At 47.4% G+C, this 13,163-nt stretch overlaps 1 pseudogene; it reads left to right on the top strand.

Moving 5' to 3' along the window:
- The first annotated feature begins 343 nt into the window (after positions 1 to 343).
- LOC136397456 (probable E3 ubiquitin-protein ligase IRF2BPL) overlaps positions 344 to 13,163 on the top strand; it is an 83,090-nt pseudogene continuing 70,270 nt past the window's right edge.

The raw sequence follows: 13,163 nt of genomic DNA, 5'->3' as shown, positions 1-13,163 counted from the left end.
CGGGGTGTCTGTTTCAGTGTGAACTCATTTTAAGTGTGGTTACTTGAGTGATACGTGAATTTTGATAAGAAATGTAATTCTGATAAAAAAAAAATGTACGTATTGTAGTTTTGTCGGTCTATGGAACAGAAATGTCTCATCAGATACTTGGTGAGTAAAGATGTTTTCCCCATTTCTGGCTTGTGTTTTTATTATGTGAATAGTTTTATTAAAGAGTCGACTTTAATTTTATAAAGTCTATATTATTAATTAATGTTCATTAAAGGTCATGTGCAGAACTCTGCTTGGGTCCTGGCTTTTTCCATTTTGATGGGTCCCTGAAACTAGAAAAATGGTAAGGGGCATGGCGGGTCCGAGGCCGGAGGCACCCAGGGAAGGAAGCGAGAGGCGGGAAGAAGAGAGGTGCGGGGCGGATGGACTCAGGCACTGCGCAGTCCTCCAGACCCATGGTGAAAAGAGGTCCGAGGACAGGGACCACCGCCTGGGCTCCAAGGTAGGCGGTCGCTGAGGCTGCATTCAATGTACTAATAATGCAGGTTCTGAAGAAAAGTGACAAAAGGGGGAAGTGTCAGGTTTTCTTTCTTGCTCATCTGTGCAGGGAAGAATGTTAGAATTTTCTGTGTTTCAATGTGAGGTGTGCAGTGTTTTTATTGTGTTTCAGTCCCGATTGTATTATAACTGACAGTGTAATTTATTTTGTGGGTTATTGAGAAATGTATTTGATAACTTGTAGCTATAAGGACTCTGTAGTTACTTTTTGTTGCGGATGTCTAGAGGAACTGCCAGGAGAGGAAGATGCATAGTTTCTTTGTGTTACCCCTTGAATACGGTCCCTTTCAAAGTCGTCATCAGCGCGATGCCCTGGCGCCCTCGTGTGGGAATCTCGGAGAATGACAGTTTAGCGCAGGTCCACAGTAAAGCGGATCCTTGACGAAGGCGAAATCCACTTGGCCAGTTCTTGTAAGGTTTTTTCTGTTTACCAGTTTGTTTTGAAGGGGGACGGTGTGTCCATCGTTTCTGAAGGAGTGATGGTCCTTCTCTGAATGAGAGAGGTGTGTTGAATGTTTTTCCATGATAACTTTTCTGCTTTTTTTGTAGCTCTGCTGTCTGTGGGAGTTTATGTTAAGTACAGAAAAAGTTGGAATTTTCCGATGAATTAAACTTCTCGACAGGAAGAGGTATTATTTGTAGTCATGTGTTATGCCCACAGTTATACCAACTATTTTACACCATCTATTTGTAAGACGTTTGCTTAATACAGGAGGGTTCCACAGTAGGTTTTCCGTTGGGCCTGTGAGAAGGGATAAATTGTCGTATTCATATTTGTTAATTCCTGTATTATTTTCCATGGAATGACTGTCAACTTTTATTCGCCCCACCCCATAGAACTTTTTCTACCCTTTCCCTAGTAATCTACGCGTCCCTTTGCATGGCAGAATCTCCCATGTTGTGGCTGTGTTGTGACTCTAAAGAAGGCCTTTTCGATGGTAATTTTTAGTTTTATGAAGTGGAAATGAATTTATTTTGCTAAAGTAAACGTGCACGAGTGTACCCAGTTCCTGGCTGTTTCCATGTAAATGGACCACTGAAAACTAAAAGTGCTCGGTAGATAAACTAAAACTGCAGGGCCCGTGCTGAGGCCAGAGGCGGGTCCGGGAGGGAGGTGAGAGGCGGGACCGCGCGGGAGGTGAGAGGCGGGACCGGGGTGGGGGTGGGGGGGGGAGGCAGGCGAGAGGCGGGACCGCGCGGGAGGTGAGAGACGGATCCGGGATGGGGGGGTGGGGGGGGAGGCAGGCGAGAGGCGGGACCGGGCGGGAGGTGAGAGGCGGGACCGGGCGGGAGGCGGGGCGGGAGGCGAGAGGCGGGGCGGTCGGGAGGTGAGAGGAGGGGCCGAGGTGAAGGTGCAGGGCTGGGTGTAGCAGAGGGAGCTGCCGGGGGAAGGTCGGAGGTGAGGATGGTGCAGGGAAGAGGGAGAAGAAAGTCATTGGACGTGAGGTGCGGCGCTGTCAGCAGGGGCCGTTGTTCAAGGATCGGAAGATGTCGTGTTCAGAGACACGTCAGTGGAGCCCCGGCGATACAGGGGAGGAATGAAGGGAACGAGAGCGAGTGAGGGGTTCGGGGAGGAGGTGCAGCCGGCCATGAGGAGGAGAAAGAAGTGGCCGGACTCTTTGTGGGGCATACGCTTCTGCTCCCCATGTAAGTGAGCACTTCCAGTGGGAAAACTTCTGTATTTCAATGTAGACAGTACTAGATTTGTAGGTGGTATTTAAGAAATTTATACAGTTCTTTTTTCAAACATTTTCTTTATTGATTTTAGAGAAGCAGTCAGTTCCCATATGTGTCCTGACCAGGCAGCAAGCCGGTGGTTTCAAACCTGTGACCTCAGGATTCCAGGTGGATGCTTTATCCCAGGGGTCCCCAAACTTTTTACACAGGGCGCCAGTTCACTGTCCCTCAGACCGTTGGAGGGCCGGACTATAAAAAAACTATGAACAAATCCCTATGCACACTGCACATATCTTATTTTAAAGTAAAAAAAACAAAGTGGGAACAAATACAATATTTAAAATAAAGAACAAGCAAATTTAAATCAACAAACTGACCAGTATTTCAATGGGAACTATGGGCCTGCTTTTGGCTCAAATGGTCAATGTTCGGTTCCATATTTGTCACTGCTAGCCAAAACAAGTGATATGACGCGTTTCCAGAGCTGTGACGCCTGAAGAAGTAGTACTGTACGTAATATGACGTGTCACTGGAAGTAGTACTGTACGTGAGCAACGCGTGCTTTGCAGCCTGGCCACATACAGTACTCCAGGAGCACAGGATGCATCCCGTGCTCCTCTCACTGACCACCAATGAAAGACGTACGCCGGTTGGCTCAGCGGTAGAGCGTCGGCCTAGCGTGCGGAGGACCCGGGTTCGATTCCCGGCAGGGCACACAGGAGAAGGGCCCATTCGCTTCTCCACCCCTCCGCCACGCTTTCCCTCTCTGTCTCTCTCTTCCCCTCCCGCAGCCAAGGCTCCATTGGAGCAAAGATGGCCCGGGCGCTGGGGATGGCTCTGTGGCCTCTGCCCCAGGCGCTAGAGTGGCTCTGGTCGCAACATGGCGACGCCCAGGATGGGCAGAGCATCGCCCCCTGGTGGGCAGAGCGTCGCCCCTGGTGGGCGTGCCGGGTGGATCCCTGTCGGGCGCATGCGGGAGTCTGTCTGACTGTCTCTCCCTGTTTCCAGCTTCAGAAAAATGAAAAAAAAAAAAAAAGAAAGACGTACCCCTTCTGGAAGTGCCGTGGGGCCAGATAAATGGCCTCAGGGGACTGCATGCAGCCCGTGGGCTGTAGTTTGGGGACCCCTGCTTTATCCACCATGCCAGCATGGGTCAACCCACTCACCCCCTCCCCACCCTCACTTCATTAAAGAGCATGAGAAGACTGTTAACATCCTTGGGTAGCATTTTTTAATTTCGTTGGTAAAGATCGTGCCTATTCTTGTTAAGTGGATTTCCAGGCATTTCACCTGTTTTGTTACTGGTTTTTTAAAATGTAATTTCTTTTTTTCTTTTCTTTTTGTTTGTTTGTTTGTTTGTTTGTATTTTTCTGAAGCTAGAAACGGGGAGAGACAGTCAGACAGACTCCCGCATGCGCCCCACCAGGATCCACCCGGCATGCCCACCAGGGGGCAACGCTCTGCCCACCAGGGGGTGATGCTCTGCCCCTCCTGGGCGTTGCTCTGTTGCGACCAGAGCCACTCTAGCTCCTGGGGCAGAGGCCAAGGAGCCATCCCCAGCGCCCGGGCCATCTCTGCTCCAATGGAGCCTCGCTGCAGGAGGGGAAGAGAGAGACAGAGAGGAAGGAGAGGGGCAGGGGTGGAGAAGCAGATGGGCGCTTCTCCTGTGTGTCCTGGCTGAGAATCGAACCCGGGACTTCTGCACGCCAGGCCAATGCTCTACCACTGAGACAACCGGCCAGGGCTAAAATGTAATTTCTTTAATTGAGTTTTTTAAAGATAGAGGAGAAGGGTAGATAAACTCCCACATTTGCGCTGAACGGGATTGCTACAGCACTTGGCATATAATGTTATAGTAATTAAATAGTACATAGAACTGTAGAAAAATATAGACGATATATAGAAATAAGTTAGGATATAATATCGAAAGCCAATAGGGCAAGTAAATAAGGCTGTGCCCTCTGGGTGAGAGCTAACCTAGTGTGTAGAGATATGATAGGCAAGACCATTCCCTCTGCGCAGGGCCCAGTCAGTGTGTGTGTGAAATTATCGAGAGATAAAAAGAGCTCTGTGGGAGGAACTCCCGGAAAGTGGCTTGATGTGATAATACCATAAATTAACACCTGTTAGAAGGTGTATGCCAAGGGGCCCCCAGCTGCAGTCAATCATCCAAACTCCAACGTTGAACATGGATTGTCTCACACTGCTCTGACCAAGGACAGCTGAGAGGAGCATGCCGACGGGCCCCATTAAGCTGTCCCCAGGCATGCCATAGGATTTGTGAGTATAAACTGCCTGTGTGATTCTTGCAACTAACTTGTGTGTTGGTCGTGTCTTTCCTCCAGTGGTGATTGGTCTCAGTACCAATAAATAGAATCCTCATAGCTGCTTCAAGAGTAGTCGCAAAGAGGCTGCCAGCCCTGCTGTTAAGCAAGAATGTCCCACTGCATGGGGAAGTTGAATTGGGGTTACCTGATTGATGTAGAACGAGGTCCAGCAGGCAGCCCCTCAGTGCCTGATCCAAGGCTTCACTGGCTGCAGGTGGAGGAGAGAGAGAGAAGAGGGAGAGGGAGGGAGAGAAGAAGATGGTTGGTTCTTCTGGGTGCCCTGACTGGATCGAACCTCAGACATCAGTATGCCAGTCGGTGCTCTATTCACTGAGCCAACCTGCTCGGGCATATTTGATTTAATTGTATCTAGATAAGATACTTATGTACGAATGTTATTTTTCCTCCACTCTTCTTAATTTTTTTATTTGTCCTCAAGGTAGATAGCCAGCATGTAGTGATGATTGTTCCATCGTTGTAGCTATGTAAGGCATGTAAAAATAATTAGAGCTTGAAAGGCAACAGAAAGAAATGAGGTTTATGCGAGGCATTGGCAACATCTTTTTAATAAGTTGTAAGTCTAGTAGTGATGTCTGTGTTTGCATTTTCATTGAGTTTAGGGCTGGGTGCATGGTGTGGTAGAAGTTCTAAGTATCATGAGTCATTACGTGCCCCATGCAGGTCATTAGGGGACACGCAATCTAGTCAAAGTCTTCATTTTCAATGAAAAAATGTTTAGAGGATGAATTGTAGAATCTAAAAGAGTAAGAGGAGAGTCTGAGTGATCTTAATAAAGTTACAAATGGGTGATGTATGGTTTATGAAGAGAAGCATCAATGTGGACGTGACCGGTCTGGTTCATCACAGTGGGATTCAGTCTCCTAAGTTTTGAAGTCTTCCTTGCCTCCCTCCCAAATATCCTCAGCCTAGGACACTGTGCTGCAGGGATTGCAAGATGAACATTGTGTGTTTGTTGTTGTTACAGGTTCAGCTTCCATGTAGGTAATTGCAGAGAGGCATTTGATTTCAGATCCAGGATCAACGATATGACCTGCTGTTTGTATTGTACATTACTCCTCATCTTGTTTCATGTAGAGTAGGGTTTGTCTTCTGGATCATTGTGCGTCCTGGATGAACGTCCCCTGCGTTGCAGGTGCTCCCGAGAAGCTGTTCTTTCTACTCACTGCTTAGAAGCAGTTGTCCCTCGCCATATCAGAGTTTGCTTTTCACAGTCTCACTGTATCGCAGATTTTAAAATTGTATATATCTAATTTTGTATTGCGGAATTTTTGCTATATGGCGGGATTTTGCAGTATATAGGTATTTTACGTTTATTATTTTAATTATTTTTGAGGTAAAAAAAAGCATTTTCTAGCCTGAAAAATAGAAACAATGTAAAAATATAAAAATATTAAAACATATTAAAAGAATATTAAAACAAAATTGTTGGGCAGATAAAATATATTATGCTCACTTTGTTAAAGATGGCGCTGCCCACGTGAAAGCTGTCGCCCAGGTGATATTAATGTATGTTGGGGCAGGCTGTGGGCAGGCAGAATCCTTGTAGTCTGGGGCTTGGTTTTGGGATTAAGCCTTTCCCACCCTTTTTGATGTGAGGTGGTGCAATCCCATCATGTCTCTGATAAGTGACTTTGTATTAGAGACTTCCCTATTTTGTATATTGGATTAAAGGTTTTGATTTCTACACTGTAAAATTGGGGCAGAACGGGAGCTTGCTCTCTTGGTTCCTGAGATTATCATTAGAGGAGAGAGCAGAGAGGAGAGCAGAAAGAGGCCATGTGGCCAGGAGAAGCAGCCAAGATGGCAGAGTGTTGAGTGAGAAGCCAGTTAGTGCAGAGTTTGTGCAGGGAGAAGGAAGGAGATGGGGAACAGAGGTGAATAAGTCTGGTGAGCTAAAAACCTTTGATTCTAGGGAACTCGGATAAGTCAGTAGCTTTGTGAGCACTGAATGTGAGTGGGTTTTGGAGCCCAATGTGTGTTTTTACTTGCCCGCCGGGTGCAAGCTAGGATTAAAGACAATGGCTCATCAGTTTTTGGCTCCGTTGTTTCTTTACCGGCTGTCTGAATCTAATGCGAACCTGCATGGGCCAAGAGGCTGCTGTGATGGTAGCCCTGGCTACTGGCTTTACAGAAATAAAGCCTTAAAATATACATAAATAATAAAATAAATATAAAGTGGCTACTCCGCGGATTTTCGCCTATCATGGGAGGTGGGGTTCTGGAACTTAACCCCCATGATAGTTGTGTAGTAAGGTACCAAAAAGCTGCAAAATTAATATTGATATTGTTGGGCAGATAAAATATATTATGCTCACGTTGGTAAAGATGGCGCTGCCCATGAGGAGGCCGTCGCCCAGGTGATATTAATGTGTGTTGGGGTGGGCTAAAGGCAGGCAGAATCCTTGTAGCCTGGGGTTTGGTTTTGGGATTAAGCCTTTCCCACCCTTTTTGATGTGGGGTGGTACAATCCTATCATGCCTCAGGAAGTGACTTTGTATTAGAGACTTCCCTATTTTGTATATTGGATTAAAGGTTGTGAAGCTACACTATAAAATGGGGCCAGAACAGGAGCTTGCGCTCTCGGTTCCTGGGATTATTAGCATTAGAGGAGAGAGCAGAGCAGAGAGCAGAAGGAGGCCATGTGGAGGAGGCCAGGAGAAGCAGCCAAGATGGCGGAGTGTTGAGTGAGAAGCCAGTTAGTGCAGAGTTTGTGCAGGGAGAAGGAAGGAGATGGGGAACAGAGGTGAATAAGTCTGGTGAGCTAAAAACCTTTGATTCTAGGAAACTCGGATAAGTCAGTAGCTTTGTGAGCACTGAATGTGAGTGGGTTTTGGAGCCCAGTGTGTGTTTTTACTTGCCCACCGGGTGCAAGCTATAATTAAAGATGGTGGCCCACCAGTTTTTGGCTCCTTTGTTTCTTTACCGACTGTCCGAATCCAATGCGAACCTGCATGGGACAGGCTGCTGTGATGGTTGCCACGGCTCCTGGCTTTACATTTGGCATAGTCGGCAGGATTCGATACAGTTCGGTATGGAGCAACCACCACCTTTGAGCGGTGGAGTGGAGGATGGCTGCTATTATGGTTCCCAATGGCTGTCCTTTTGGGGATTGTAAGCTGGCTGACTTTTACAGCCATGTGTGTGGAAACTGAGAGCTCTGTGGAAGAGGCTGCCCGGGACCTGCAAACCGAGCAGTGGAAGGAGCTGGAGCAAACGTGGGAGAAAAAGATGCTGATCCTGGAGCTGGAGGAAGCGCTGGAGGAGGAGGCTGACCAGGTTTGCGAGATTCACCTGGAAATGGAGCAGCTGCTGGAGCAGGATTCACAGGTTCATGAGTTGCAGATTGTCCTGGACGTTGTGGAGAGCCAGCAGTGGCGGGAGGCTGAGGCTGATGCTGAGGCTGGAGCTGCAAGGTCTGCGGAGCAGAAGGTGGCAGTGGCTCGGGGCTCGAGCCCGGCAGCTGGAGCTGGTGTTTTCAGTTCCTCTTTGGAGGACGAAGAGAATCCGGCTGGAGTTGCAATCCGCAGTCTCCATAAGATGAGAGCGCAGCTGGAAGGAGCACGTACTACGGCCCTGGTAGGTCTGCGATTTTGGGACATAGGGCTGGATATGTTCTCCAGAGCAGAGATGGAAATGCTGACTGCCATTTCCATGTGCCCCTCTTTGGGACAGTGTAAGACCTGCCAGGATGGCAGGAATGAGGGGGGTGGCTGACGCCCCATGTGCGTGAACTGATTTCCTGGACTACGACCGGAGTGGGCATTGGCTCCTTTGTTGGATGGACTTACGGATTATGGATTTTGGACAATGTGAAATACCCTGATGGGGGTGGGGGGTGGCTTTGCTAGAAGCACTCCCCTGCCCAGGGAAGCTTTTCCCATGGCTAGAAAGAAGGCCAAGGACATATTGTGCTTTAGGCAAAGTGCTCAGAGACTGGTGAAATGTACCTTTGTAATTGTAGAAATTGTATGGTTTTTGCTGTTGTGATTTGTGTAATGTTCTAATTTCCTTGCATGGGAATGCTGGTGATGTAAATTGTGGGTAGTAAAGTGAGCATAGGGGTGGATTGTTGGGAAGATAATATATATTATGCTCACTTTGTTAAAGATGGCACTGCCCATGAAGAGGCCGTCGTCCAGGTGATATTAATGTGTGTCTCTGTGGGCCAAAGGCAGGCAGAATCCTTGTAGCCTGGGGCTTGGTTTTGGGATTAAGCCTTTCCCACCCTTTTTGATGTGGGGTGGTACAATCCTATCATTGCTCAGAAAATGACTTTGTATTAGAGCAGGGGTCCCCAAACTATGGCCCGCGGGCCACATGCGGCCCCCTGAGGCCATTTATCCGGCCCCCGCCGCACTTCTGGAAGGGTACCTCTCTCATTGGTGGTCAGTGAGAGGAGCATAGTTCCCATTGAAATATTGGTCAGTTTGTTGATTTAAATTTACTTGTTCTTTATTTTAAATATTGTATTTGTTCCCGTTTTGTTTTTTTACTTTAAAATAAGATATGAGCAGTGTGCATAGGAATTTGTTCATAGTATTTTTTATAGTCCGGCCCTCCAACGGTCTGAGGGACAGTGAACTGGCCCCCTATGTAAAAAGTTTGGGGACCCCTGTATTAGAGACTTCCCTATTTTGTATATTGGATTAAAGGTTGTGAAGCTAAACTATAAAATGGGGCCAGAACAGGAGCTTGCGCTCTCGGTTCCTGGGATTATTAGCATTAGAGGAGAGAGCAGAGCAGAGAGCAGAAGGAGGCCACGTGGAGGAGGCCAGGAGAAGCAGCCAAGATGGCGGAGTGTTGAGTGAGAAGCCAGTTAGTGCAGAGTTTGTGCAGGGAGAAGGAAGGAGATGGGGAACAGAGGTGAGTAAGTCTGGTGAGCTAAAAACCTTTGATTCTAGGAAACTCGGATAAGTCAGTAGCTTTGTGAGCACTTTGTGAGTGGGTTTTGGAGCCCAGTGTGTGTTTTTACTTGCCCACCAGGTGCAAGCTAGAATTAAAGATGATGGCCCACCAGTTTTTGGCTCCTTTGTTTCTTTACCGACTGTCCGAATCCAATGCGAACCTGCATGGGCCAGGCTGCTGTGATGGTGGCCATGGCTCCTGGCTTTACAGATATTCTAGGAGGAAAGGTCTGTCTTGTTCTTTTGGGGAGGGGAGGGAGAAGAATGTAGAAGTTTCTGCCTTGCAATGACAATGGGTCATTTAGTTTTAAATCTAAAATAAAGGTTAACTGAGGAACTTCTTCTCCTTCAATAAGAGACAGAATTTACAAACCGCCCTACATTGATTGTGATTCCTCCTCCCTTCCTGGAATCCTGAGAGTAACATACCTCTAGGCAAAGGAGGAGAGATAGACACTGAAATATTTGTAAATACCTTTGATTGTATTATCTTGAAAGTTTTAATGTCTCTATGGATCCCCTAAACAAATGTTGTAAGCTTGCTAATAATTGTGTCATGATGTCATGCTCCCCCCCACCCCCAGCCTGTATGTGATCAAGGGTATATAACCAGCCTCTGAGATGTATTTGGGGCACACAATTTGGGTCTGCAAATGCCCCGTGTCAGCCATATGTGACTGGCATATTTAATAAATCTCCTCCTTTAATAAAACCCTTCAAAATTTATCTGGACTTGGTGTCTCTACATAAACCCACAGAAGTGAGGTACGGTACTGTTGGTCAAATAAGTTTATAAATATGATATATATGGGCCCTGGCCAGTTGGCTCAGTGGTAGAGTGTCGGCCTGGCGTGCGGAAGTCCCAGGTTCAATTCCCGGCCAGAGCACACAGGAGAAGCGCCCATCTGCTTCTCCACCCCTCCCCCTCTCCTTCCTCTCTGTCTCTCTCTTTCCCTCCCGCAGCCAAGGCTCCATTGGAGCAAAGATGGCCCAGGCGCTGGGGATGGCTCCATGGCCTCTGCCTCAGGAGCTAGAGTGGCTCTGGTTGCAACAGAGCGACGCCCCGGATGGGCAGAGCATTGCCCCCTGGTGGGCGTGCCAGGTGGATCCTGGTCGAGTGCATGTGGGAGTCTATCTGACTGCCTCCCCATTTCCAGCTTCAGAAAAATACCAAAAAAAAAAAAAATGATATATATGTTTGTTCGCTTATAGTTTGAATTGGGTATAGGGGACAGGCTGTAAGCAGGCAGAGTCGTTGTAAAGCCAATAGGCAGGGCTACCACTATCAAAGCAACCTGGCCCATGCAGGTTCCCACTGGATTCAGACAGTTGGCAAAGAAACAATGGAGCCAAAAACTGATGTGCAATCATCTTTAATCCTAGCTTGCACCAGGCGGGCAAGTAAAAACACACACTGGGCTCCAAAACCCACTCACATTCAGTGCTCACAAAGCTACTGACTTATCTGAGTTTCCTAGAATCAAAGGTTTCTAGCTCACCAGACTTTATTCACCTGTGTTCCCCATCTCCTTCCTTCTCCCTGCACAAACTCTGCACAAACTGGCTTCTCACTCAACATTCCGCCATCTTGGCTGCTTCTCCTGGCCTCCTCCATGTGGCCTCTCTCTGCTCTCTGCTCTCTCTTCTCTCTGTTCAGGAACCAAGAGAGCAAGCTCTCGTTCTGCCCCTATTTTATAGTGTAGAAATCCAAACCTTTAATCCAATATACAAAATAGTAAAGTTTCCAGTACAGAGTCACTTATCTGAGTCATGATAGGATTGTACCACCCCACATCAAAAAGGGTGGGAAAGGCTTAATCCCAAAACCAAGCCCCAGGCTACAAGGATTCTGCCTGCCCACAGCCTGCCCCCAACACACATTAATATCACCTGGGTGACAGCTTTCACGTGGGCAGCGCTATCTTTAACAAAGTGAGCATAATATATTTTATCTCCCCAACAGTTGTTATAGCCTAGGGCTTAGTTTTAAGAATAAGTCTTTCCCACCCTAAGTGACTTTGTATCAGAGACTTCCTTATTTGTATATTGGATTAAAGGTTTTGATTTCTACACTCTAAGGAGAGCAGAGAAAGGCCACATGGAGGAGAGGAGAAGCAGTCAAGATGGCAGAGTGCTGAAGGAGAAGCTAGTTTGTGCAGAGAGAAGGAGATGGGGAACAGAGGTGAATAAAGCTGGTGAGTTAGAGATCTTTGATTCTAGAAAACTTGGATAAGTCAGTGGCTTTGGGAGCCCTGAATGGAAAGGGAAGTGTTTTCCCACTGTGTATTTCTTGTCCGCCAGGTGCAAGCTAGGATTAAAGTTAATGGCCCACCAGTTCTTGGCTCCGTTGTTTCATTACCATCTGTCTGAATCAAATGTAAACCTACCTGCACGGGCCAGGCAGCTGTGATGGTGGCTGTGGCTACTGGCTTTACAGGTACTTTACAGCATCTGGGGTATGGGTACTTGTTGGGCAGATAAAATATATTATGCTCACTTTGTTAAAGATGGCGCTGCCCACATGGAAGCCTGTCGCCCAGGTGATATTAATGTGTGTTGGGGGCGGGCTGTGGGCAGGAAGGATCCTTGTAGCCTGGGGCTTGGTTTTAGGACTAAACCTTCCCCACCCTTTTTGATGTGGGGTGATACAATCCCATCATGCCTCAGGAAGTGACTTTGTATTAGAGACTTCCCTATTTTGTATACTGGATTTAAAGGTTTTGATTTCTGCACTATAAAATGGGGGCAGAACGGGAGCTAGCTCTCTTGGTTCCTGAGATTAATATTAGAGGAGAGAACAGAGAGGAGAGCAGAAAGAGGCCATGTGAAGTAGGTCAGGAGAAGCAGCCAAGATGGCAGAGTGTTGAGTGAAAAGCCAGTTTGTACAGAGTTTGTGCAGGGAGAAGGAAGGAGATGGGGAACAGAGGTGAATAAGTCTGGTGAGCTAAAAATATTTGATTCTAGGAAACTCGGATAAGTCAGTAGCTTTGTGAGCACTGAATGTGAGTGGGTTTTGGAGCCCAGTGTGTGTTTTTACTTGCCTGCTGGGTGCAAGCTAGGATTAAAGATGATGGCCCATCAGTTTTTGGCTCCGTTGTTTCTTTGCCGATTGTCCAAATCCAATGCGAACCTGCATGGGCCAGGCAGCTGTGATAGTGGCTCTGGCTACTGGCTTTACAGTATTTTACAACAGGTGAGGGACACCCTCCCCCAGCCAAATCCCCATACTGTTGATGATATTAAATACTGCCTTGTTGGCTGAAGATGCCCTCAGGGCATATTCACCTTTCGTCCAGAAAGCACTGTTATGGAAACTTTGAGATATCTAGTGTTGGAAGTAATATTTTCATCATTGTTCTTTTGAAATTATTTTCTAAGGCTAGCATTGATTTATTTTGGGGTTTTATTGACATTCATTTGAAAACATGTCTATGTAATGATGTTGTCATCACCTTTCCTTACAGGGTTCTAGATGGAGGGTCACAAAAGCCATGAAGAGCCTGACTAGGCGGTGGCACAGTGGATAGAGCGTCGGAAGGGATGAGGAGGGCCCAGGTTCGAGACCCCGAGGTCACCAGCTTGAGCGCGGGCTCATCTGGTTTGAGCAAAAGCTTACCGGCTTGGACCCAACGTCACTGGCTTGAGCAAGGGGTTACTCGATCTGCTGTAGCCTCATGGTCAAGGC

The sequence above is a fragment of the Saccopteryx leptura genome, chromosome 3 (assembly GCF_036850995.1).
Source record: "Saccopteryx leptura isolate mSacLep1 chromosome 3, mSacLep1_pri_phased_curated, whole genome shotgun sequence".
NCBI classification, from domain to species: Eukaryota; Metazoa; Chordata; class Mammalia; order Chiroptera; family Emballonuridae; genus Saccopteryx; species Saccopteryx leptura.
The sequence above is the reverse complement of the archived record's forward strand: the minus strand, read 5'-3'. Positions and strand labels throughout refer to the sequence as shown.